We start from the raw sequence: 24,944 nt of genomic DNA, 5'->3' as shown, positions 1-24,944 counted from the left end.
AAGTGTAACTTCAATAGGTATATCTCCAATCCCCTTTGAATGTAAGAGGAGTTCACTGTGTTTAGATGTGGATGTTTCCACCAATATGTCACCAGATCGAGCACGTCCCTCTAGTCCCTTCTGAATAAAAAATGGAGACATTTGCCCCAAAGGTTTGTCTGAAAGAGAAAATGAGGTACAACAGGTGTTACAGATGTTGAAGATTGCTGCTCAAAATCTTCAAGACGTGGTCGTTTAATATGGACTGTTTTTTCACTATTTTATTTAAGTTTTTATTTGGAGGATCATAATAAAAAAAAATGTTTCGGTGCCCACTGACTCCACCCACCAGAGATGACGCTCTACAGTGCCAGCAACGTGAAAGTTTCGTAAGCACTACACCTAAACACCAGCATAGAATACAATGTCCACAAAAACTGTTGAGAACATCCAACACTGGTGCGTGGTTGACCCTAGCCCAAGTGGACCAGCCGATTGATCCTAGGGAGCCATCCCAAGACGCCCGTCTACAGGAATTCAAGGCTAAAGTGATGTGTTAGGGTTGGACCCCTCAACCACCAGGATCCTCTTCCCCCCCTTCACGGGTCGCCACGCTCGGCAAACACGTGGGTGGATTTTTAGATCCCAGAGGAGGTAAACTGAAAGAACAGAACCTTCATTGGGAGGTCCCCTCACCATTCATAACATTCAACACTATTCATTATAAGTATCAGTTTTACTTATATTTTGGTCCGGAATGGCCAGGTGGTTAAGGCACTCGACTCGTAATCTAAGGATCGCGAGTTCGAATCCCCATCACACCAAACATGCTCGCCCTTTCAGCCGTCGGGGCGTTATATGTTACGGTCAATCCCACTATTCGTTGGTAAAAGAGTAGCCTAAGAGTTGGTGGTGGCTGGTGATGACTAGCTGCCTTCCCTCTGGTCTTAAATTGATAAATTAGGGATGGCTAGCGCAGATAGCCCTCAAGTAGCTTTGCGCGAATTTCAAACCAAACCAAACTTATAGTTCACAACATTCAAAACTGTTAATTATAAGTACCAGTTTTAGGTTTGTTTTCTGGGTACATCCTGTTCTGATGGGCTGGTAACGTGTGAACCAATATTTGATAGATTATTAAATAAAGTGCCAACTAAAATAATCAATAGCTAATAAAAGTGTCTGAACATGTAATAAACTTTTGATCTAGTGTACACTGAGGTAGTAGTTGTGAATTTATTTATCTCTGCTATAGTAATGTGCACTTCAACCAATCCGTTTAGTTTTCACGGTTACGAGCAGCAAGTGACGTCTTGTGTTCGGAAAATTAAAACCTTCTCTTGTCATTATGCTGTGGTGAAACACAGCCTAGAAACTGCACCTTATCAATCAATAATTGACATGTTAGATAAAACAGAACGACCTTTCAAACACAGATTTATTTACAGACGGATGATATTTGAATAAAGCTATACCAAACATACAACCTTCAATATTTTCAAGCTTTTATCAGTAGTTTTTTTTTTTTTTTTTTGCGTAACGCTTAAGTAAGAGAGGAAACACACTCCTAGTGGGTGATCAAATCGTTTTCAAGATGTCTGCTATTGTGAAACCGTCAGGAACTCTTGGAATCACATACATGACGTGCAACAGACACGTGACTATGTTGACATTGTTCGTAACCTTGGAGACTCAAGCAGCTGCTCGCTAGGTGAGCTCAACAAATAATGTCAGGATTTGCTAATAATTGTTCTTATTTAAAAGAAAAACGCTCAATTATTCTAATGAGTTTGTTTTGATTTTTTTGTAGCAAAATTAATACCTAAATAACCTTTAATATACTACAACTTTAGTGTTAGATCTTATGACTAACCCACACGCGTTACAGCTGAAAGAAAAAAACAGTGGTACAACGTATAATTAGGAAACTGCTTATTTGTAATGCTTTTATAACTTTATTACAATAATCACACCTCTCTCCCATTGCAATATTACAAGGGGTATCACAGAGGGTATATTATAAACATTCAGATGTGGCTACTTATTATATTTAAAACACAACTAACCAAGATAGTTATATGAGTATTTCATAACGGTCTTTAGATATTCATAGTTTCGGAAGGTTTGCTCCATGAATAAGATGGACATCCTAAAACATAGATAAATCACTTTACAGACAGCATGGGTTCTGTCCAGTTATGATAAAACTGACAACTAAGAAGTAAGAGAAAAGAAGCTAGAATTATTTTGTGTTTTTAACTAAATTTGAAACGTAATAAATAAAGATCTATTTGTTTTGAAGGCTTAGCCATTCCAATTGTTTAATATTATATTTACACAGTTTCCTCAGTTAAATAAATGCAGGTAGGAAGTAAAATGTTATACCAAACTCTTGTCTCACAGTTTTCGTTTAGGGCTAACTAAAGTGAAATATTATAACACATTTTGTCTCACAGTTTTCGTTTAGGGCTAACTAAAGTGAAATATTATAACACATTTTGTCTCACAGTTTTCGTTTAGGGCTAACTAAAGTGAAATATTATAACACATTTTGTCTCACAGTTTTGGTTTAGGGCTAAGTGAAGTAAAATATCATAACACATTTTGTCTCACAGTTTTGGTTTAGGGCTAAGTGAAGTGGAATATCATAACACATTTTGTCTCACAGTTTTCGTTTAGGGCTAACTAAAGTGAAATATTATAACACATTTTGTCTCACAGTTTTCGTTTAGGGCTAACTAAAGTGAAATATTATAACACATTTTGTCTCACAGTTTTGGTTTAGGGCTAAGTGAAGTAAAATATCATAACACATTTTGTCTCACAGTTTTGGTTTAAGGCTAAGTGAAGTGGAATATCATAACACATTTTGTCTCACAGTTTTCGTTTAGGGCTAACTAAAGTGAAATATTATAACACATTTTGTCTCACAGTTTTGGTTTAGGGCTAAGTGAAGTAAAATATCATAACACATTTTGTCTCACAGTTTTGGTTTAGGGCTAAGTGAAGTGGAATATCATAACACATTTTGTCTCACAGTTTTGGTTTAGGGCTAAGTGAAGTGGAATATCATAACACATTTTGTCTCACAGTTTTGGTTTAGGGCTAAGTGAAGTGGAATATCATAACACATTTTGTCTCACAGTTTTGGTTTAGGGCTAAGTGAAGTGGAATATCATAACACATTTTGTCTCACAGTTTTGGTTTAGGGCTAAGTGAAGTGGAATATCATAACACATTTTGTCTCACAGTTTTGGTTTAGGGCTAAGTGAAGTCTTATAACACATTGTGTGTCACAGTTTTGGTTTAAGATTAAGTAAAATAAAATATTATACCAAGCTTTTGGTTTAAGTTAAATCTGCTTTTCTCGTTGAGCACAGCTGTTCCCTTCATATAAACTGTGGTGACGTCACAAACAGAATCGTGACGTCAGTTGCGTTATGTAACAGGGCCCGCGCGAAAAAGATGCTTGTGAGATCTGTACTAAAACCTGTAAATGCATCCGTAACAACAGAAAACAGTGCACATTAACTAATACCACAGTAATTAAATGCGCATGTCAATACCTGGCTTTTTGTATCCTCGACAGCAGTCACTACTTGGTATATTTTCAACAGATGCTTTGTCAATTACGGGTATTGAAACCCAAATTTTAGCGTTATAATCCCTCGGACCACCTGGGGGCACCATGGACAAAACATGTTGGTTTTGATGACATATCCGCCCCCGGAAAAAATTAATTAGATTAATTGATGACGCATTCTGAAAAACTACCACTAATTAGTTTTCATGTTCTCACCAGCTGTCGCTAATTTTTGATGATATACTATCGGTAGATGCATCTGGTTTAGTTTCGATGATACATTCTTCATAGATGACGTTGAGTAGTTTTTATAACGTATTCAAGACAGATGTTACTTAATTCAGATATACATCTGACAAATGTGATTGGTCCGTTTAGATTAAGTACTCGCGACAATTGTTGTGACTTAGCTTTGATGATATATTCTCGATAAATGTCACTTGTTAGAATTGATGAAATAAGCAAGAAGCCGCAATAATATCCTTAATTATTAAATCAAATTATATTAGAAACATTCTTTTAAGTTACTTTGTAAGTCAATGAAATTTAATTTAAGTAGCTATGGTAGCATCTGTATATATAACAGACAGAAACAGCATCAAGCATGACTGAAGACATAACCCTCATAAAAATTATGTAATTCTTGATAAGTTCAGAAGTTAATAACTATGACATGTTTGTGGTTGAAACCCTCTAACCAAATATTTAGCTCACACTATACTTCTAACACATCATTGTTCAAGACTGTATATTTAATACATGATTGTTTTACTAACTGCTTTCACCTGTTTCACCTTAATTTCCTGAAAACTTCCAAAACAGAGTTTCATATTATTAACACAAGTATCCACAGCTGGTAAACACAATCTCGTGTTATTAACACAAGTATCCACAGCTGGTAAACACAATCTCGTGTTATTAAAACAAGTATCCACAGCTGGTAAACACAATCTCGTGTTATCAACACAAGTATCCACAGCTGGTAAACACAATCTCGTGTTATCAACACAAGTATCCACAGCTGGTAAACACAATCTCGTGTTATCAACACAAGTATCCACAGCTGGTAAACACAATCTCGTGTTATCAACACAAGTATCCACAGCTGGTAAACACAATCTCGTGTTATCAACACAAGTATCCACAGCTGGTCAACACAAAACACAATCTCGTGTTATCAACACAAGTATCCACAGCTGGTAAACACAATCTCGTGTTATCAACACAAGTATCCACAGCTGGTAAACACAATCTCGTGTTATCAACACAAGTATCCACAGCTGGTAAACACAATCTCGTGTTATCAACACAAGTATCCACAGCTGGTAAACACAATCTCGTGTTATCAACACAAGTATCCACAGCTGGTAAACACAATCTCGTGTTATCAACACAAGTATCCACAGCTGGTAAACACAATCTCGTGTTATCAACACAAGTATCCACAGCTGGTAAACACAATCTCGTGTTATCAACACAAGTATCCACAGCTGGTAAACACAATCTCGTGTTATCAACACAAGTATCCACAGCTGGTAAACACAATCTCGTGTTATCAACACAAGTATCCACAGCTGGTAAACACAATCTCGTGTTATCAACACAAGTATCCACAGCTGGTAAACACAATCTCGTGTTATCAACACAAGTATCCACAGCTGGTAAACACAATCTCGTGTTATCAACACAAGTATCCACAGCTGGTAAACACAATCTCGTGTTATCAACACAAGTATCCACAGCTGGTAAACACAATCTCGTGTTATCAACACAAGTATCCACAGCTGGTAAACACAATCTCGTGTTATCAACACAAATGTACACAGCTGGTGAGCACAGCCCTGTGTTATTAACACGAATATACACAGTTGGCGAGCACAGTCCTTGTTATTAACACAGTTGGCGTGCACAGTCCTTGTTAGTAACACGAAAATACACAGTTGGCGTGCACAGTTCTTGTTATTAACACGAATATACACAGTTGGCGAGCACAGTCCTATGTTATTAACACGAATATACACAGTTGGCGAGCACAGTCCTGTGTTATTAACACAAATGTACACAGTTGGCGAGCACAGTCCTGTGTTATTAACACAAATGTACACAGTTGGCGAGCACAGTCCTATGTTATTGACACGAATATACACAGTTGGCGTGCACAGTCCTGTGTTATTAACACAAATGTACACAGTTGGCGAGCACAGTCCTATGTTATTGACACGAATATACACAGTTGGCGTGCACAGTCCTATGTTATTGACACGAATATACACAGTTGGCGTGCACAGTCCTTGTTATTAACACGAATATACACAGTTGTCGAGCACAGTCCTCTGTTATTAACACAAATGTACACAGTTGTCGAGCACAGTCCTGTGTTATTAACACAAATGCACACAGTTGGCGAGCACAGTCCTGTGTTATTAACACAAATGTACACAGTTGTCGAGCACAGTCCTATGTTATTAACACAAATGTACACAGTTGGCGAGCACAGTCCTATGTTATTAACACATGTACACAGTTGTCGAGCACAGTCCTGTGTTATTGACACAAATGTACACAGTTGTCGAGCACAGTCCTTTGTTATTAACACAAATGTACACAGTTGTCGAGCACAGTCCTGTGTTATTAACACAAATGTACACAGTTGTCGAGCACAGTCCTGTGTTATTAACACAAATGTACACAGTTGTCGAGCACAGTCCTGTGTTATTAACACAAATGTACACAGTTGTCGAGCACAGTCCTGTGTTATTAACACAAATGTACACAGTTGTCGAGCACAGTCCTGTGTTATTAACACAAATGTACACAGTTGTCGAGCACAGTCCTGTGTTATTAACACAAATGTACACAGTTGTCGAGCACAGTCCTGTGTTATTAACACAAATGTACACAGTTGTCGAGCACAGTCCTGTGTTATTAACACAAATGTACACAGTTGTCGAGCACAGTCCTGTGTTATTAACACAAATGTACACAGTTGGTGAGCACAGTCCTGTGTTATTAACACAAATGTACACAGTTGTCGAGCACAGTCCTGTGTTATTAACACAAATGTACACAGTTGTCGAGCACAGTCCTGTGTTATTAACACAAATGTACACAGTTGGCGAGCACAGTCCTGTGTTATTAACACAAATGTACACAGTTGGCGAGCACAGTCCTGTGTTATTAACACAAATGTACACAGTTGCGAGCACAGTCCTGTGTTATTAACACAAATGTACACAGTTGGCGAGCACAGTCCTGTGTTATTAACACAAATGTACACAGTTGGCGAGCACAGTCCTGTGTTATTAACACAAATGTACACAGTTGGCGAGCACAGTCCTGTGTTATTAACACAAATGTACACAGTTGTCGAGCACAGTCCTGTGTTATTAACACAAATGTACACAGTTGTCGAGCACAGTCCTGTGTTATTAACACAAATGTACACAGTTGCCGAGCACAGTCCTGTGTTATTAACACAAATGTACACAGTTGCCGAGCACAGTCCTGTGTTATTAACACAAATGTACACAGTTGCCGAGCACAGTCCTGTGTTATTAACACAAATGTACACAGTTGCCGAGCACAGTCCTGTGTTATTAACACAAATGTACACAGTTGGCGAGCACAGTCCTGTGTTATTAACACAAATGTACACAGTTGGCGAGCACAGTCCTGTGTTATTAACACAAATGTACACAGTTGTCGAGCACAGTCCTGTGTTATTAACACAAATGTACACAGTTGTCGAGCACAGTCCTGTGTTATTAACACAAATGTACACAGTTGTCGAGCACAGTCCTGTGTTATTAACACAAATGTACACAGTTGTCGAGCACAGTCCTGTGTTATTAACACAAATGTACACAGTTGTCGAGCACAGTCCTGTGTTATTAACACAAATGTACACAGTTGGCGAGCACAGTCCTGTGTTATTAACACAAATGTACACAGTTGTCGAGCACAGTCCTGTGTTATTAACACAAATGTACACAGTTGTCGAGCACAGTCCTGTGTTATTAACACAAATGTACACAGTTGTCGAGCACAGTCCTGTGTTATTAACACAAATGTACACAGTTGGCGAGCACAGTCCTGTGTTATTAACACAAATGTACACAGTTGGCGAGCACAGTCCTGTGTTATTAACACAAATGTACACAGTTGGCGAGCACAGTCCTGTGTTATTAACACAAATGTACACAGTTGGCGAGCACAGTCCTGTGTTATTAACACAAATGTACACAGTTGGCGAGCACAGTCCTATGTTATTAACACGAATGTACACAGTTGGCGAGCACAATCCTGTGTTATTAACACAAATGTACATGATTGGAGAGGCCATTGCTGTGTTATTTTCATACTAATAACACGTCGTTACTAAATTTTGCCTTCGTCTACAGCGAGTAATTAATACCTTCATAGACCGACGACCTTCAGGCTACAAAATATGAACGAAATTCATTCTGTAAGACTTTACGAAGCTATAACAGCTGTGACTTATCTCCACGTGACAGTTGAGAGCTAATTACAAGCCAGTCATGAAGTAAAACATCAAAGTACAAGAAATCTACTCGTTATAAATGTCAAATACACCATGAAATCAACATCTCCGTTAACTTCGCCACACAAACACTTTATTAAGTTATATTATTATATCATGTGGAAACGAAATGATCGAATAAACTCTCCAGGAATTTTCTCGTTACAAGTAAATTAACTACGTCCATGAGCTTCAAGTGAATGTCGAATTAGTTATTATAAATTGGTTAGCTATCTTCACCCGTGACACTCGGTACAGAAGGAAACACTTTACAGGAGAGTATAATTGTGTGACGTTGTTGTTAATTCGCTGTATGTGTGCGAGTTTTCTTTTAGCAAAGCCACATCGTGCTATCTGCTGTGTCTACCAAGGGGAATCGAACCCCTGACTTGAGCGTTGAAAATTGTTATAAAGTGTTCGGTGAATACTGCAAATATCAGCCCCTGTGAAATTGTTTTCTCTAATACACTAGAATGTAATGCAGGTAAGAGAGCTCTATCGTTTTTCTCTCAAAATAATGATAACAATCCGTGTAGCTACGTCATCCTGTTTGTTAAATATTGTCCATAAGATATTGGTTTTCTTTAACTTTCATGTGGAATTATACTGTAAATTCTGGAAGACAAGCTATCCTCTTGTAGTGAAAGACGTTTAATAGTCATAATTATATATACACAATCAAACTCAGAAAATACTTTAATAAAAGGACCAGTGTTAGGACACATGACTTGGAATCTGCGACTCCAATTCATCACAGCGATGCTACAATGTACGATCAATCCCACTATTCGTTGTTAAAGAGTAGCCCAAGAGATGATGAGGGATAATGTTGAATTCTTTCTTTCCCTCTAATCAATTACTTCAAAATTTGAGACGGCTAACGCAGATAGCCCTCGAGCAGATTTATACGAAATTCAACTAAAAACAAAGAATAAAGTTATTCCAATCAGACATTGCGGATCCAGTTTTTACTGGAGCTATATTCTGTACTCTGCTCACCATAGGTATCGATACCCGGATTACAGCGTCGTAAGTCGTCCGCAGACATACTGTTGTATAAGAGACCTGCATCTTGCCATTGTGTGACGTATACGGGTATTTAAATAAAATCGAAAGTTTGACATTACGATTATTACGTACACAAACACATTCGAATTGAAATCTTATTTTAAAAGACTCGTATCAACTTAACATACAATACAATATAGATATCTTATATTAAATCTTATTTTAAAAGACTCGTATCAACTTAACATACAATACAATATAGATATCTTATATTAAATCTTATTTTAAAAGACTCGTATCAACTTAACATACAATACAATATAGATATCTTATATTAAATCTTATTTTAAAAGACTCGTATCAACTTAACATACAATACAATATAGATATCTTATATTAAATCTTATTTTAAAAGACTCGTATCAACTTAACATACAATACAATATAGATATCTTATATTAAATCTTATTTTAAAAGACTCGTATCAACTTAACATACAATACAATATAGATATCTTATATTAAATCTTATTTTAAAAGACTCGTATCAACTTAACATACAATACAATATAGATATCTTATATTAAATCTTATTTTAAAAGACTCGTATCAACTTAACATACAATACAATATAGATATCTTATATTAAATCTTATTTTAAAAGACTCGTATCAACTTAACATACAATACAATATAGATATCTTATATTAAATCTTATTTTAAAAGACTCGTATCAACTTAACATACAATACAATATAGATATCTTATATTAAATCTTATTTTAAAAGACTCGTATCAACTTAACATACAATACAATATAGATATCTTATATTAAATCTTATTTTAAAAGACTCGTATCAACTTAACATACAATACAATATAGATATCTTATATTAAATCTTATTTTAAAAGACTCGTATCAACTTAACATACAATACAATATAGATATCTTATATTAAATCTTATTTTAAAAGACTCGTATCAACTTAACATACAATACAATATAGATATCTTATATTAAATCTTATTTTAAAAGACTCGTATCAACTTAACATAAATACAATACAATATAGATATCTTATATTAAATCTTATTTTAAAAGACTCGTATCAACTTAACATACAATACAATATAGATATCTTATATTAAATCTTATTTTAAAAGACTCGTATCAACTTAACATACAATACAATATAGATATCTTATATTAAATCTTATTTTAAAAGACTCGTATCAACTTAACATACAATACAATATAGATATCTTATATTAAATCTTATTTTAAAAGACTCGTATCAACTTAACATACAATACAATATAGATATCTTATATTAAATCTTATTTTAAAAAGACTCGTATCAACTTAACATACAATACAATATAGATATCTTATATTAAATCTTATTTTAAAAGACTCGTATCAACTTAACATACAATACAATATAGATATCTTATATTAAATCTTATTTTAAAAAAGACTCGTATCAACTTAACCTACAATACAATATAGATATCTTATATTAAATCTTATTTTAAAAGACTCGTATCAACTTAACCTACAATACAATATAGATATCTTATATTAAATCTTATTTTAAAAGACTCGTATCAACTTAACCTACAATACAATATAGATATCTTATATTAAATCTTATTTTAAAAGACTCGTATCAACTTAACCTACAATACAATATAGATATCTTATATTAAATCTTATTTTAAAAGACTCGTATCAACTTAACCTACAATACAATATAGATATCTTATATTAAATCTTATTTTAAAAGACTCGTATCAACTTAACATACAATACAATATAGATATCTTATATTAAATCTTATTTTAAAAGACTCGTATCAACTTAACATACAATACAATATAGATATCTTATATTAAATCTTATTTTAAAAGACTCGTATCAACTTAACATACAATACAATATAGATATCTTATATTAAATCTTATTTTAAAAGACTCGTATCAACTTAACATACAATACAATATAGATATCTTATATTAAATCTTATTTTAAAAGACTCGTATCAACTTAACATACAATACAATATAGATATCTTATATTAAATCTTATTTTAAAAGACTCGTATCAACTTAACATACAATACAATATAGATATCTTATATTAAATCTTATTTTAAAAGACTCGTATCAACTTAACATACAATACAATATAGATATCTTATATTAAATCTTATTTTAAAAGACTCGTATCAACTTAACATACAATACAATATAGATATCTTATATTAAATCTTATTTTAAAAGACTCGTATCAACTTAACATACAATACAATATAGATATCTTATATTAAATCTTATTTTAAAAGACTCGTATCAACTTAACATACAATACAATATAGATATCTTATATTAAATCTTATTTTAAAAGACTCGTATCAACTTAACATACAATACAATATAGATATCTTATATTAAATCTTATTTTAAAAGACTCGTATCAACTTAACATACAATACAATATAGATATCTTATATTAAATCTTATTTTAAAAGACTCGTATCAACTTACAATACAATATAGATATCTTATATTAAATCTTATTTTAAAAGACTCGTATCAACTTAACATACAATAAAATACAGATATCTTATATTAAATCTTATTTTAAAAGACTCGTATCAACAACATACAATACAATATAGATATCTTATATTAAATCTTATTTTAAAAGACTCGTATCAACTTAACATACAATACAATACAGATATCTTATATTAAATCTTATTTTAAAAGACTCGTATCAACTTAACATACAATACAATACAGATATCTTATATTAAATCTTATTTTAAAAGACTCGTATCAACTTAACATACAATACAATACAGATATCTTATATTAAATCTTATTTTAAAAGACTCGTATCAACTTAACATACAATACAATACAGATATCTTATATTAAATCTTATTTTAAAAGACTCGTATCAACTTAACATACAATACAATACAGATATCTTATATTAAATCTTATTTTAAAAGACTCGTATCAACTTAACATACAATACAATATAGATATCTTATATTAAATCTTATTTTAAAAGACTCGTATCAACTTAACATACAATACAATATAGATATCTTATATTAAATCTTATTTTAAAAGACTCGTATCAACTTAACATACAATACAATATAGATATCTTATATTAAATCTTATTTTAAAAGACTCGTATCAACTTAACATACAATACAATACAGATATCTTATATTAAATCTTATTTTAAAAGACTCGTATCAACTTAACATACAATACAATACAGATATCTTATATTAAATCTTATTTTAAAAGACTCGTATCAACTTAACATACAATACAATATAGATATCTTATATTAAATCTTATTTTAAAAAGACTCGTATCAACTTAACATACAATACAATATAGATATCTTATATTAAATCTTATTTTAAAAGACTCGTATCAACTTAACATACAATACAATATAGATATCTTATATTAAATCTTATTTTAAAAGACTCGTATCAACTTAACATACAATACAATATAGATATCTTATATTAAATCTTATTTTAAAAGACTCGTATCAACTTAACATACAATACAATATAGATATCTTATATTAAATCTTATTTTAAAAGACTCGTATCAACTTAACATACAATACAATATAGATATCTTATATTAAATCTTATTTTAAAAGACTCGTATCAACTTAACATACAATACAATATAGATATCTTATATTAAATCTTATTTTAAAAGACTCGTATCAACTTAACATACAATACAATATAGATATCTTATATTAAATCTTATTTTAAAAGACTCGTATCAACTTAACATACAATACAATATAGATATCTTATATTAAATCTTATTTTAAAAGACTCGTATCAACTTAACATACAATACAATATAGATATCTTATATTAAATCTTATTTTAAAAGACTCGTATCAACTTAACATACAATACAATATAGATATCTTATATTAAATCTTATTTTAAAAGACTCGTATCAACTTAACATACAATACAATATAGATATCTTATATTAAATCTTATTTTAAAAGACTCGTATCAACTTAACATACAATACAATATAGATATCTTATATTAAATCTTATTTTAAAAGACTCGTATCAACTTAACATACAATACAATATAGATATCTTATATTAAATCTTATTTTAAAAGACTCGTATCAAGACTCGATATCTTATATTAAACTTATTTTAAAAGACATACAATACAATACAATATAGATATCTTATATTAAATCTTATTTTAAAAGACTCGTATCAACTTAACATACAATACAATATAGATATCTTATATTAAATCTTATTTTAAAAGACTCGTATCAACTTAACATACAATACAATATAGATATCTTATATTAAATCTTATTTTAAAAGACTCGTATCAACTTAACATACAATACAATATAGATATCTTATATTAAATCTTATTTTAAAAGAATCGTATCAACTTAACATACAATACAATATAGATATCTTATATTAAATCTTATTTTAAAAGAATCGTATCAACTTAACATACAATACAATATAGATATCTTATATTAAATCTTATTTTAAAAGACTCGTATCAACTTAACATACAATACAATATAGATATCTTATATTAAATCTTATTTTAAAAGACTCGTATCAACTTACAATACAATACAATATAGATATCTTATATTAAATCTTATTTTAAAAGACTCGTATCAACTTACAATACAATACAATATAGATATCTTATATTAAATCTTATTTTAAAAGACTCGTATCAACTTACAATACAATACAATATAGATATCTTATATTAAATCTTATTTTAAAAGACTCGTATCAACTTAACATACAATATAGATATCTTATATTAAATCTTATTTTAAAAGACTCGTATCAACTTAACATACAATACAATATAGATATCTTATATTAAATCTTATTTTAAAAGACTCGTATCAACTTAACATACAATACAATATAGATATCTTATATTAAATCTTATTTTAAAAGACTCGTATCAACTTAACATACAATACAATATAGATATCTTATATTAAATCTTATTTTAAAAGACTCGTATCAACTTAACATACAATACAATATAGATATCTTATATTAAATCTTATTTTAAAAGACTCGTATCAACTTAACATACAATACAATATAGATACGTCACGTAATAAAGATCCAGTTAACCAATCGTACAACATTATCACTACACAAATGTTTAAGTCCAGCGTTAATTTGAATAACACTTGGCCTAAATAGATCGTGTTTGTGTATGTTTACATGAGAGCTATCTGCGCTAGCCGTCCCTAATTTACCAGTGTAAAACTGAAGGAAAGGTAGCTAGTCATCACCTCCCACCGCCAATTCTTGGGCTACTCTTTTACCAACGAATAGTGGGATTGACCGTAGATTTATATCGTCCCCACGGCTCAAAGGGAAAGCATGTTTGGCATGACGGGGATTCAAACCCACGACCTTCAGATCACGTGTCGAGCACCCTAACCACCTGGCCATGCCTGATCTACAAACTTTTGGTGCATTATACATGAACTAGCTGTCTTTAATTCAGGGTTCTAGTCTCTACAAACTTTATTATTGTTACACAACGAAATAAGTACAAATAAGTGTTAACCATTCTAAACCTGCCTTTCAAAATGTACTTTAAACAGAAATAAGATCGTTCTATAATCTAATTAACTTCGCTATTTTTATTTTTAGGTAGTAATTTTTACACGTGCCTTTGTATAATTTTGCACACGTGTAACTCAAATAACTTATAAAAACAACCGACTGTAGTAATCTTTTAATTAGGCTTTACGTCAGTAATCAGAATTTTTGAACATAATTTAACACTCCTCACAGCTTTTTTGTTTCCTACAAATACCGGAATTTTTTTGTTACGTAAACCTAAGCCTAATCCTGAACTTATTCCCTGTTGATGGTTTTTAATTTTATGTTTCTTCAAGTCAGAGAGACATTTGAGATAAGGATCTTTACAAGACAAAGATATATATGTATTATGTATACGTGAAACTGATTTACTAGGATTTGCTGAACTCGCTATCTGCCCGTTAACTCAGCAATATATTTACACTGCATGTATGATATACGACAGACTACGAGGGTTATAATTTATTAACACATAAACATGACGAACAAATCTCACGGAAAATACCGTATACAAATTAGCCGTGTTTGAAACAGAATATCCCCTGGCGCATGCCGCAGAGAGCGAGGAAAGGAGAATTTGCTTTTGTGTTGGGTATAAGCCAACAGGGTCAGCGCTTCACTGACCACCAGGGACATTTTTAATCTCCTAACTGTACCATGATCTAGCTATTGTTAAGACGAATCGCATCGTAATGCAATAGTATTATTCCCCACGAAAAGGGACTCGTCTTTATAAGGATGCCTTTTCAACCACGGCAACCGTTTCCGAGCAACATGTATGGAACATCTGGATGCGGCGGACATGCACTGCAGTGAGGCACGTGCTTTGTCACTAGCACGTGCAAGTAATGTTGTCAAACGTTACTGGCGAGAGAGTACGCTTTGCTATTAGGACAATATATATATATTATACGTGTGAAACGAAAAAGCGTGCCTTGTGAGACGCGGCCCTCATTCAAAGCGTTACTTGTCACTTCCTTTGTTTCCCTCCCCACGTTCATCTCTCACGTGCGCCTTGCTACTCTCCTGAGTCCCGGCGGTTCTCATAACAACAGCCTCATCATTAACAAAACACTGGTTAGTGGATTGCTCTCAATTCGTTGTCATGACGACCGTATCTTTCTTTATCGAAACCATCAAAGTGTTTTTTGTTGGTATATACATATTGTAAACGTAATAATCCCAACTTACATTTTATAGTAATAACTATATATACATATCCCACACACGCACCTAGAAAATACAATGTTTCATGTAGTTTAATAATATTGTTACAATTTTCTTTGTTAGACAATGTATTCTCAGTGAAAGCCACAGTCTGATTCTATAGTTTTATTTCGATACGCACGATACATACTCTGTTTCCTTTCCGATCTTAAAGTGTCGTATATTACAAACAAAATGCGCTTTCTAGAGCTATCATTTTATCTTTGTGGTGTAAGATAAGCCTGCGTTCATGGAACCTGACGTCATCATGTACTTTGACGTCATACCTGCTTCTGCATGTTATGGACGAGTTATACTATCTCACTCTTCCCGATAGAAACATTGAGTCTTTAAATATTTTTATTTATCCAATTAGAGATCATATTTTACCTTTTTATTACTTTTATGTACCACAATTACCGTGTAATGTTTAAACCAACAGCTGAATGTAGACACATCCAGGATGTTCATTTATGAAGGAGAGTAGCATTGTGAAAACAAACCAACAGCTGTATATAGACACATCCAGGATGTTCATTTATGAAGGAGAGTGGCATTGTGAAAACAAACCAACAGCTGTATGTAGACACATCCAGGATGTTCATTCATGAAGGAGAGTAGCAATGTGAAAACAAACCAACAGCTGTATGTAGACACATCCAGGATGTTCATTCATGAAGGAGAGTGGCATTGTGAAAACAAACCAACAGCTGTATGTAATCACATCCAGGATGTTCATTTATGAAGGAGAGTAGCATTGTGAAAACAAACCAACAGCTGTATGTAGACACATCCAGGATGTTCATTTATGAAGGAGAGTAGCATTGTGAAAACAAACCAACAGCTGTATGTAGACACATCCAGGATGTTCATTTATGAAGGAGAGTAGCATTGTGAAAACAAACCAACAGCTGTGTGTAGACACATCCAGGATGTTCATTTATGAAGGAGAGTGGCATTGTGAAAACAAACCAACAGCTGTATGTAATCACATCCAGGATGTTCATTTATGAAGGAGAGTAGCACTGTGAAAACAAACCAACAGCTGTGTGTAGTCACATCCAGGATGTTCATTCATGAAGGAGAGTAGCATTGTGAAAACAAACCAACAGATGTATGTAATCACATCCAGGATGTTCATTTATGAAGGAGAGTAGCATTGTGAAAACAAACCAACAGCTGTATGTAGACACATCCAGGATGTTCATTTATGAAGGAGAGTAGCATTGTGAAAACAAACCAACAGCTGTATGTAGACACATCCAGGATGTTCATTTATGAAGGAGAGTAGCATTGTGAAAACAAACCAACAGCTGTATGTAGACACATCCAGGATGTTCATTTATGAAGGAGAGTAGCATTGTGAAAACAAACCAACAGCTGTATATAGACACATCCAGGATGTTCATTTATGAAGGAGAGTGGCATTGTGAAAACAAACCAACAGCTGTATGTAGACACATCCAGGATGTTCATTCATGAAGGAGAGTAGCAATGTGAAAACAAACCAACAGCTGTATGTAGACACATCCAGGATGTTCATTCATGAAGGAGAGTGGCATTGTGAAAACAAACCAACAGCTGTATGTAATCACATCCAGAATGTTCATTTATGAAGGAGAGTAGCATTGTGAAAACAAACCAACAGCTGTATGTAGACACATCCAGGATGTTCATTTATGAAGGAGAGTAGCATTGTGAAAACAAACCAACAGCTGTATGTAGACACATCCAGGATGTTCATTTATGAAGGAGAGTAGCATTGTGAAAACAAACCAACAGCTGTGTGTAGACACATCCAGGATGTTCATTTATGAAGGAGAGTGGCATTGTGAAAACAAACCAACAGCTGTATGTAATCACATCCAGGATGTTCATTTATGAAGGAGAGTAGCACTGTGAAAACAAACCAACAGCTGTGTGTAGTCACATCCAGGATGTTCATTCATGAAGGAGAGTAGCAATGTGAAAACAAACCAACAGCTGTATGTAGACACATCCAGGATGTTCATTCATGAAGGAGAGTAGCATTGTGAAAACAAACCAACAGATGTATGTAATCACATCCAGGATGTTCATTTATGAAGGAGAGTAGCATTGTGAAAACAAACCAACAGCTGTATGTAGACACATCCAGGATGTTCATTTATGAAGGAGAGTAGCATTGTGAAAACAAACCAACAGCTGTATGTAGACACATCCAGGATGTTCATTTATGAAGGAGAGTAGCATTGTGAAAACAAACCAACAGCTGTATGTAGACACATCCAGGATGTTCATTTATGAAGGAGAGTGGCATTGTGAAAACAAACCAACAGCTGTATGTAGACACATCCAGGATGTTCATTTATGAAGGAGAGTGGCATTGTGAAAACAAACCAACAGCTGTATGTAATCACATCCAGGATGTTCATTTATGAAGGAGAGTAGCATTGTGAAAACAAACCAACAGCTGTATGTAGACACATCCAGGATGTTCATTTATGAAGGAGAGTAGCATTGTGAAAACAAACCAACAGCTGTATGTAGACACATCCAGGATGTTCATTTATGAAGGAGAGTGGCATTGTGAAAACAAACCAACAGCTGTATGTAGACACATCCAGGATGTTCATTTATGAAGGAGAGTGGCATTGTGAAAACAAACCAACAGCTGTATGTAATCACATCCAGGATGTTCATTTATGAAGGAGAGTAGCATTGTGAAAACAAACCAACAGCTGTATGTAGACACATCCAGGATGTTCATTCATGAAGGAGAGTAGCATTGTGAAAACAAACCAACAGCTGTATGTAGTCACATCAAGGATGTTCATTTATGAAGGAGAGTAGCATTGTGAAAACAAACCAACAGATGTATGTAATCACATCCAGGATGTTCATTTATGAAGGAGAGTAGCATTGTGAAAACAAACCAACAGCTGTATGTAGACACATCCAGGATGTTCATTTATGAAGGAGAGTGGCATTGTGAAAACAAACCAACAGCTGTATGTAATCACATCCAGGATGTTCATTTATGAAGGAGAGTAGCAATGTGAAAACAAACCAACAGCTGTATGTGGACACATCCAGGATGTTCATTCATGAAGGAGAGTAGCATTGTGAAAACAAACCAACAGCTGTATGTAGTCACATCAAGGATGTTCATTCATGAAGGAGAGTAGCAATGTGAAAACAAACCAACAGCTGTATGTAGACACATCCAGGATGTTCATTTATGAAGGAGAGTAGCAATGTGAAAACAAACCAACAGCTGTGTGTAGTCACATCCAGGATGTTCATTCATGAAGGAGAGTAGCAATGTGAAAACAAACCAAAGCTGTATGTAGACACATCCAGGATGTTCATTTACAGATGAAAACAGTATTGTGAACAGTTGTCATTGTTAGGTCACGTTTTTTTTTTATAAAACGTCTCTACTTTTCAACAAATTAGTCCTCATATAGTGATTCAGAAGAGACACAGTTGCAGAAAACTCTTCACTTACTGGTCATGATCCTCTAAGATCTTGAAACACATGTTATAATGGTAGTTTTAGAAACATTATTATTTTAATATACAAGTTTTAAAAATACACACGTATAGTTTACGTTAAGTGATCTCGTAATAAAAATAATACAAGCAATACATTTTATTTAGCCAAAGGATAAGAGTGGAGAATCCTTTAGTTTCAGCTCTGTAACCACACTGTTTCTACACAGAAGTATCTTTAAAAAACTGTATTAACTGGTTTTAGTAAATGACTCACCCGTTAACCGCTAGAGGAACGATGTACATGGGAAATTCCATTAGGTCATCCTGGTGGTCATAGATGAGTGTTTCAACCATAGATCCCTTCGAACTACCGAAGGAAACTCTAGAGGAAGACAAACAAGATGTATTTAAGCTAATGAAAACATATGCAAGTTATCTCTGGTACTCAGTTAGACACGATACTTTGATTTCTTTGTTTACTGTTAAGAAAGTCACACACTGAACTATCTGTGCATGGCTCGTGTATGGATCGAATCTCAAATGTTAACGTTAGAGGCTTTTAAACTTACCTCTCTTCTAATGAAGGGGACGGAGGACAGTGTAGTTTTCGTATCGCCCTCCAGCAGCATAGCGATGAGTCTGCGGACTTAAAAGTCTACAAAATTGAGTTTCGATGCCCGTGGCGGGTTAAGCGAAAAAGATAGCACACTGTGTAGCTTTGTGCTTAAGAACAGTAAAACAAACTTTATGTATCTTGGAAATAATATCAAAGCTATAATTGTATTATAAACATTCATTTTAAATCATTTTTTAAGCCTAAAATTTGATATTTATTAATACAATACTGAATATAAATTAATTACTATGACTTGATGTCCAGACGAATCTTTATTTCTTTACCACATTAAACTCGCAGAAATACAATTATAATTTAATTTTTAGCCACAGGATGAAACAGCCAACTTAGTCTACTTCCGGCAGGAAAAGACTGTTTTATTCTCTCACGAGATGAGTTGCCAATTACGTGTGATATTCCAGGAGATGTCGTCATCTGCAGCTCCTGGTACTTGAATTCGTTCGATGAGGAGACGAGAACTTAATGAATAGTCCAAAAGTATATAACCATTTTAATATTTAATTATTAACTAACTAAGGAAATACAGCCGTGCAGTTTCCAACATCTTCTCGCCCAACTCAAACAGTTTTATCAGTAGACTTATAGTTGTGCACCGTTACTGACTCTCAGCACATCTAACTGATACTATATTTCAGTCCATGTTAGCTGCAACACGTCCATAATTACAGTGGCTATGGCATCCGTTATTCTGGTCTTCACCTCCCTAATTTTTGCTACAGATGTGCAATACAAGATGTCCTTAACATACCTCCGAAGAAAAAAAAGTCCAGTGGAGAAATATCTGACAAACATGGAGGCGACAGAATTGGTCCACCCTGCAAGCCAAATGATTCATTAAGCCTTTTCTTTGATGTTTCCCGTTTTACGGGGTAGCACTGCAGGCTGGAATGAAAACCATAACAACTGTTTGAGTTGGGATACAAAATATTGAAAACCATTTGGTTTTATCTCTTTAGTTATTTAATTATTACATTTTAAAAATAGGAAAAAAATTGGGCTTCCCTGTATCACTCTTCTAACCAGTTGAGTAATTCGACAAGCTAACTGCTAATATGCTTTTAACTAATAATATCACATGTTAAAAACACCTTTTCTTTGCCATAAACAGAGCTGTTCTCCAGGGCTGTAAGGTACTCTTTAAGTCGATATTGAAATTTTCTGTGATACCTCAAACTTATCAATTTCAAGAATTGAGGTCTTGAAATCTAATGGTTTAACACTTTAATTACTACCAGTAAAGCATTTCTATTAGCAGCCTAACATCCTCGGGCACTACAAAACCTACTGATGGAGCCTAACATCCTCGGGCACTACAAAACCTACTGATGGAGCCTAACATCCTCGGGCACTACGAAACCTACTGATGGAGCCTAACATCCTCGGGCACTACGAAACCTACTGATGGACACCTACATAACAGTTCAAAACAGTTTGATTATGAAATTACTGTTAAATTAAAGTTTCGAACAATTTCTGTTCATGAGGCCCCCCCCAATGGCACAGCGATTTGACCGCGAACATACAACCCTAGAAACCGTGTTTCGATACCCGTGCTAGGCAGAGTACAGATAGCCCACTGCGTAGCTTTGTGCTTGCTTACAACCACGTAACCAGCCGTTTGTGAAAGCAGTCCAGTTATCAGCTAAGAAAGTAAACTTTCTCAGAAAGTTTTTGATGTATTATACAAACTTTATTCATTATACATGAATATGTAAAGGAAACAAACACAGACGAAATACTTTTAGTTGCGTTTAAGAATGCTATAACTTATAATATACAATACATATATTTAATTAAACTTTAAATCAATACCTCAGGTAGCAAATTAGGCGAGTTATTTTATACAAATTATCTAACGTGTAAATGTTCTAAAGCGTTTGAATGAGCCAATAACAACATAAAATATGCATTGTTTACTATTTCGACAAATGTGTCTATAATGTCTGTCGAGAGAGTTTGTCTTTCAACGTGAAATGCTTTGGGTTTTAAGGCAACAAAATTTATACTACCAACTCCCTCTGGTGATAAATAAGTAATACATTACTGAAAGAGGTAAAATCAGATTTAAGGTTCAACATTAAGTGGTCTGAGTAACAGATTCCTATACTTTTAGCATGAACTACTTACAAAACGTTAATATGTCAGTCTTACCTACAGTAACTGGATTAAAAAGGGCGTGACATTTAAAACAAATTACACTGAACGAAGAATCCAACTTATTTTATTAGTTAATATTGTATTATGAAAGACATTTTCTGTGTCATTCCTTTCTACAAAAAACAGTTTATATATAAGTATATATATAAATCGTTATTTATACATGTGTTCGTAAGTAGTCACTCAGTAATTCAACGACATTGACAGCTGCTGTTGTAAGGGGTTAGCTTTAAAAAACAAGGAAGGTTCGAAACGAAACAGTCATGGATAAAGTTAAAAAAATAGTACAGCTAGTGGGCGAATCAGAAGTTTTTATTTAACAGTGTTTATGACGTTAATGAGTAATTTTAATATTAAATAACCTAAAGAAAAAAACTATGATGTTATTCCTATGATAACAAAATTGGGTAACAATTTATATTTGACGGTTTTGAAGAAAGATCAAATATACGTGAAGGTGATAACCGTAGTTGGCTTGGTGTGAAAAGGTAACTTATATTTCTTTACTTTGATCTAAATTATCATTTGGAATCGAAACAAAACTAACCAGTCAACTCACATTTTACGATAGAGAATAATTTAAAATAATTTTGATCAGTGAATTATCTGGTTCTATTCGGTGCGCCCCCCAGCGGCACCTCTGACGGTCTTATGATGCTAGAAACCCGGTTTCCATACCAGTGGTGTGCATGACACACATAGCCCATTGTTCAGTATTCCAAAGACACAGGAAGACTTCCAAGTCGTATTTTGTAGTTGATTTAAAACACCTGCGTAGACCCACTTTTCTACATGTATACGAAACCTTTGAGTATTTATTGATGTGTGTGAGACCTAGTTTCACAAGGTGGTGTGTATCGGCAACACCTGTACCAACAGTTTTCTACGAAAACAGCTGTAACATAAAACTGCTTCACTGAAATCTCAAAAATAGGATCGCTTCCCGTTTATAGATGAGTCATCGAGAAGTTCAACCATTGACTGTTCGTTTCTTTGTGTACGTGACACGAGCCGCTGCAACGGATGTCACGTGGGAGCAGTTCTGCAAAGCAGTCCATGTTCTCACTCAATATCTATTAGCAAACTTTAAGCAGCATTATCATAAAAATAAATATTTATAACTAGTTCCGTGTCGTAGCCACGTGATGACACAAAAAACAGGAAGAAATAGAAAATACAACAGAATGAAAAATTACAATTAAAAAAAATCAGAATCAAATACAATGGATATCAAAACAGGATAATGTAGAATAATACTTAAGTCATTATAATACATCTCTAATACGTAACAAATGTCCAGAACCCACATCAAAATGTTCGTTTCAAATATCTGAGTAAAGTCTAGAAAAGAACTGCCAGCGTTCACTGTCCTCAGTTTACTACTGACACTCTAGAGAGAAGATGGAATTCAACACCACTCTTATAAAGCAACCATTTCTTCAAAAAAGTGATGCTCGATTGTGCAACACTGGGATGAAAACCATGGATCCTTAGATTCAGTTCGATACGCAAATCACTAGACCATGCCTGCCTACCATAACATAAAAAAAGTGACAGGATGAGGTTAGAGTTAATTTCATTATTAAACAAAAAGACAGTTAAATAAAGAATGAAGAACAATTTCTCTGTTAGTTTTCAGTTTAGTTCTATTCAAAGAGGTCTTCATTCATCAATCTTAGTTTATCAACAGGCAAATATAAAAGAGCACATCGAAGACTGTGTGGAATATTCAATGGAAGTACGCTTACAAGAAAAATCCAATTAGTGATAAGCCAACTGTCATTAGCGTATAGAGACGAAACGATGTTACCTTGTAGAATTTCCTCCTAGCCAGTGAAACATCTGTCAATTGCCATCATGGCCGCACCCATTGAGGGGTTTACAGTCATTATGTGATACACCACACAGAGACCTCATCTCTCGGTATACAGTTGTTAGGGAAACAGATTCGATAGAAAATGGTCACTATAACACCACAGGAGTAAACAATAAATAATGGTACTTAACCCTTGATTACCTCATGCAGCAACTAACCATTCTTCTTCCTCAATAAGGAGGGTCAATGACACAGGACAAATATATAAAACAACATTATGAGTAGAGCACCGCACGCAGAAGTCATTTGGTTGGATACTTATACATCACTTTACTCAAGATTGGTTCTAACACACAGACACACACAAAACGTAGTTAGATGTTCATAGCTCCTTAAAGTAGGCCTAACACTGAAAACAAAATATGGGAAGGAAGTGTATTATGAGGTGAAAGGTCACAAACTGATAGGTTATCACATGATACAGGACTTTCTCTAAATGATAAGTCTTAGAAAGAGTGCCATTACCTCACGATGCAGGACTGATGACAACCAAAGGAATTTTGTGACGACAACAGTTACTGTGAGATTTGGGACTGAAACCAAGCAAGGGAAATTTGGGAATATAACCGTTACTACGTGATGCATAACTGTCACTCATTACACACAATGGAATAATTGGAAGAATATTTGAGATAAACTTACAAGAAAATTGTGAAAGACAGGTTTTGATCTTTAATTGAATATCTGGATGAGTGAACATACCCAGTGAAGTGAATGAAAACAGGTGTTGCTTTCCAAACAAAAACAGAGTAGCAGGGATAGATAACTTTAAAGATAT

The 24,944-nt window shown here is 33.8% G+C and overlaps 1 long non-coding RNA gene across 2 annotated transcripts; it reads right to left on the bottom strand.

The window, feature by feature from the left end:
* Positions 1-1,916: 1,916 nt before the first annotated feature.
* LOC143251499 (uncharacterized) lies at positions 1,917-23,448 on the bottom strand. Of its 2 annotated transcripts, none has more exons than XR_013028606.1 (3): positions 22,850-23,448; positions 19,771-19,878; positions 1,917-2,128 (listed from the first exon to the last, which is right to left on the bottom strand). It is a non-coding gene; the product is annotated as an uncharacterized LOC143251499 (long non-coding RNA). The 2 variants fall into 2 exon arrangements; XR_013028605.1 differs by lacking the exon at positions 22,850-23,448 and adding an exon at positions 20,066-21,140.
* Positions 23,449-24,944: the final 1,496 nt, after the last annotated feature.

Source organism: Tachypleus tridentatus, chromosome 6 (assembly GCF_004210375.1).
Source record: "Tachypleus tridentatus isolate NWPU-2018 chromosome 6, ASM421037v1, whole genome shotgun sequence".
In the NCBI taxonomy this organism is placed as follows: Eukaryota; Metazoa; Arthropoda; class Merostomata; order Xiphosura; family Limulidae; genus Tachypleus; species Tachypleus tridentatus.
Note: the sequence above shows the minus strand (reverse complement) of the source record. Positions and strands in the feature narration are given on the sequence as shown.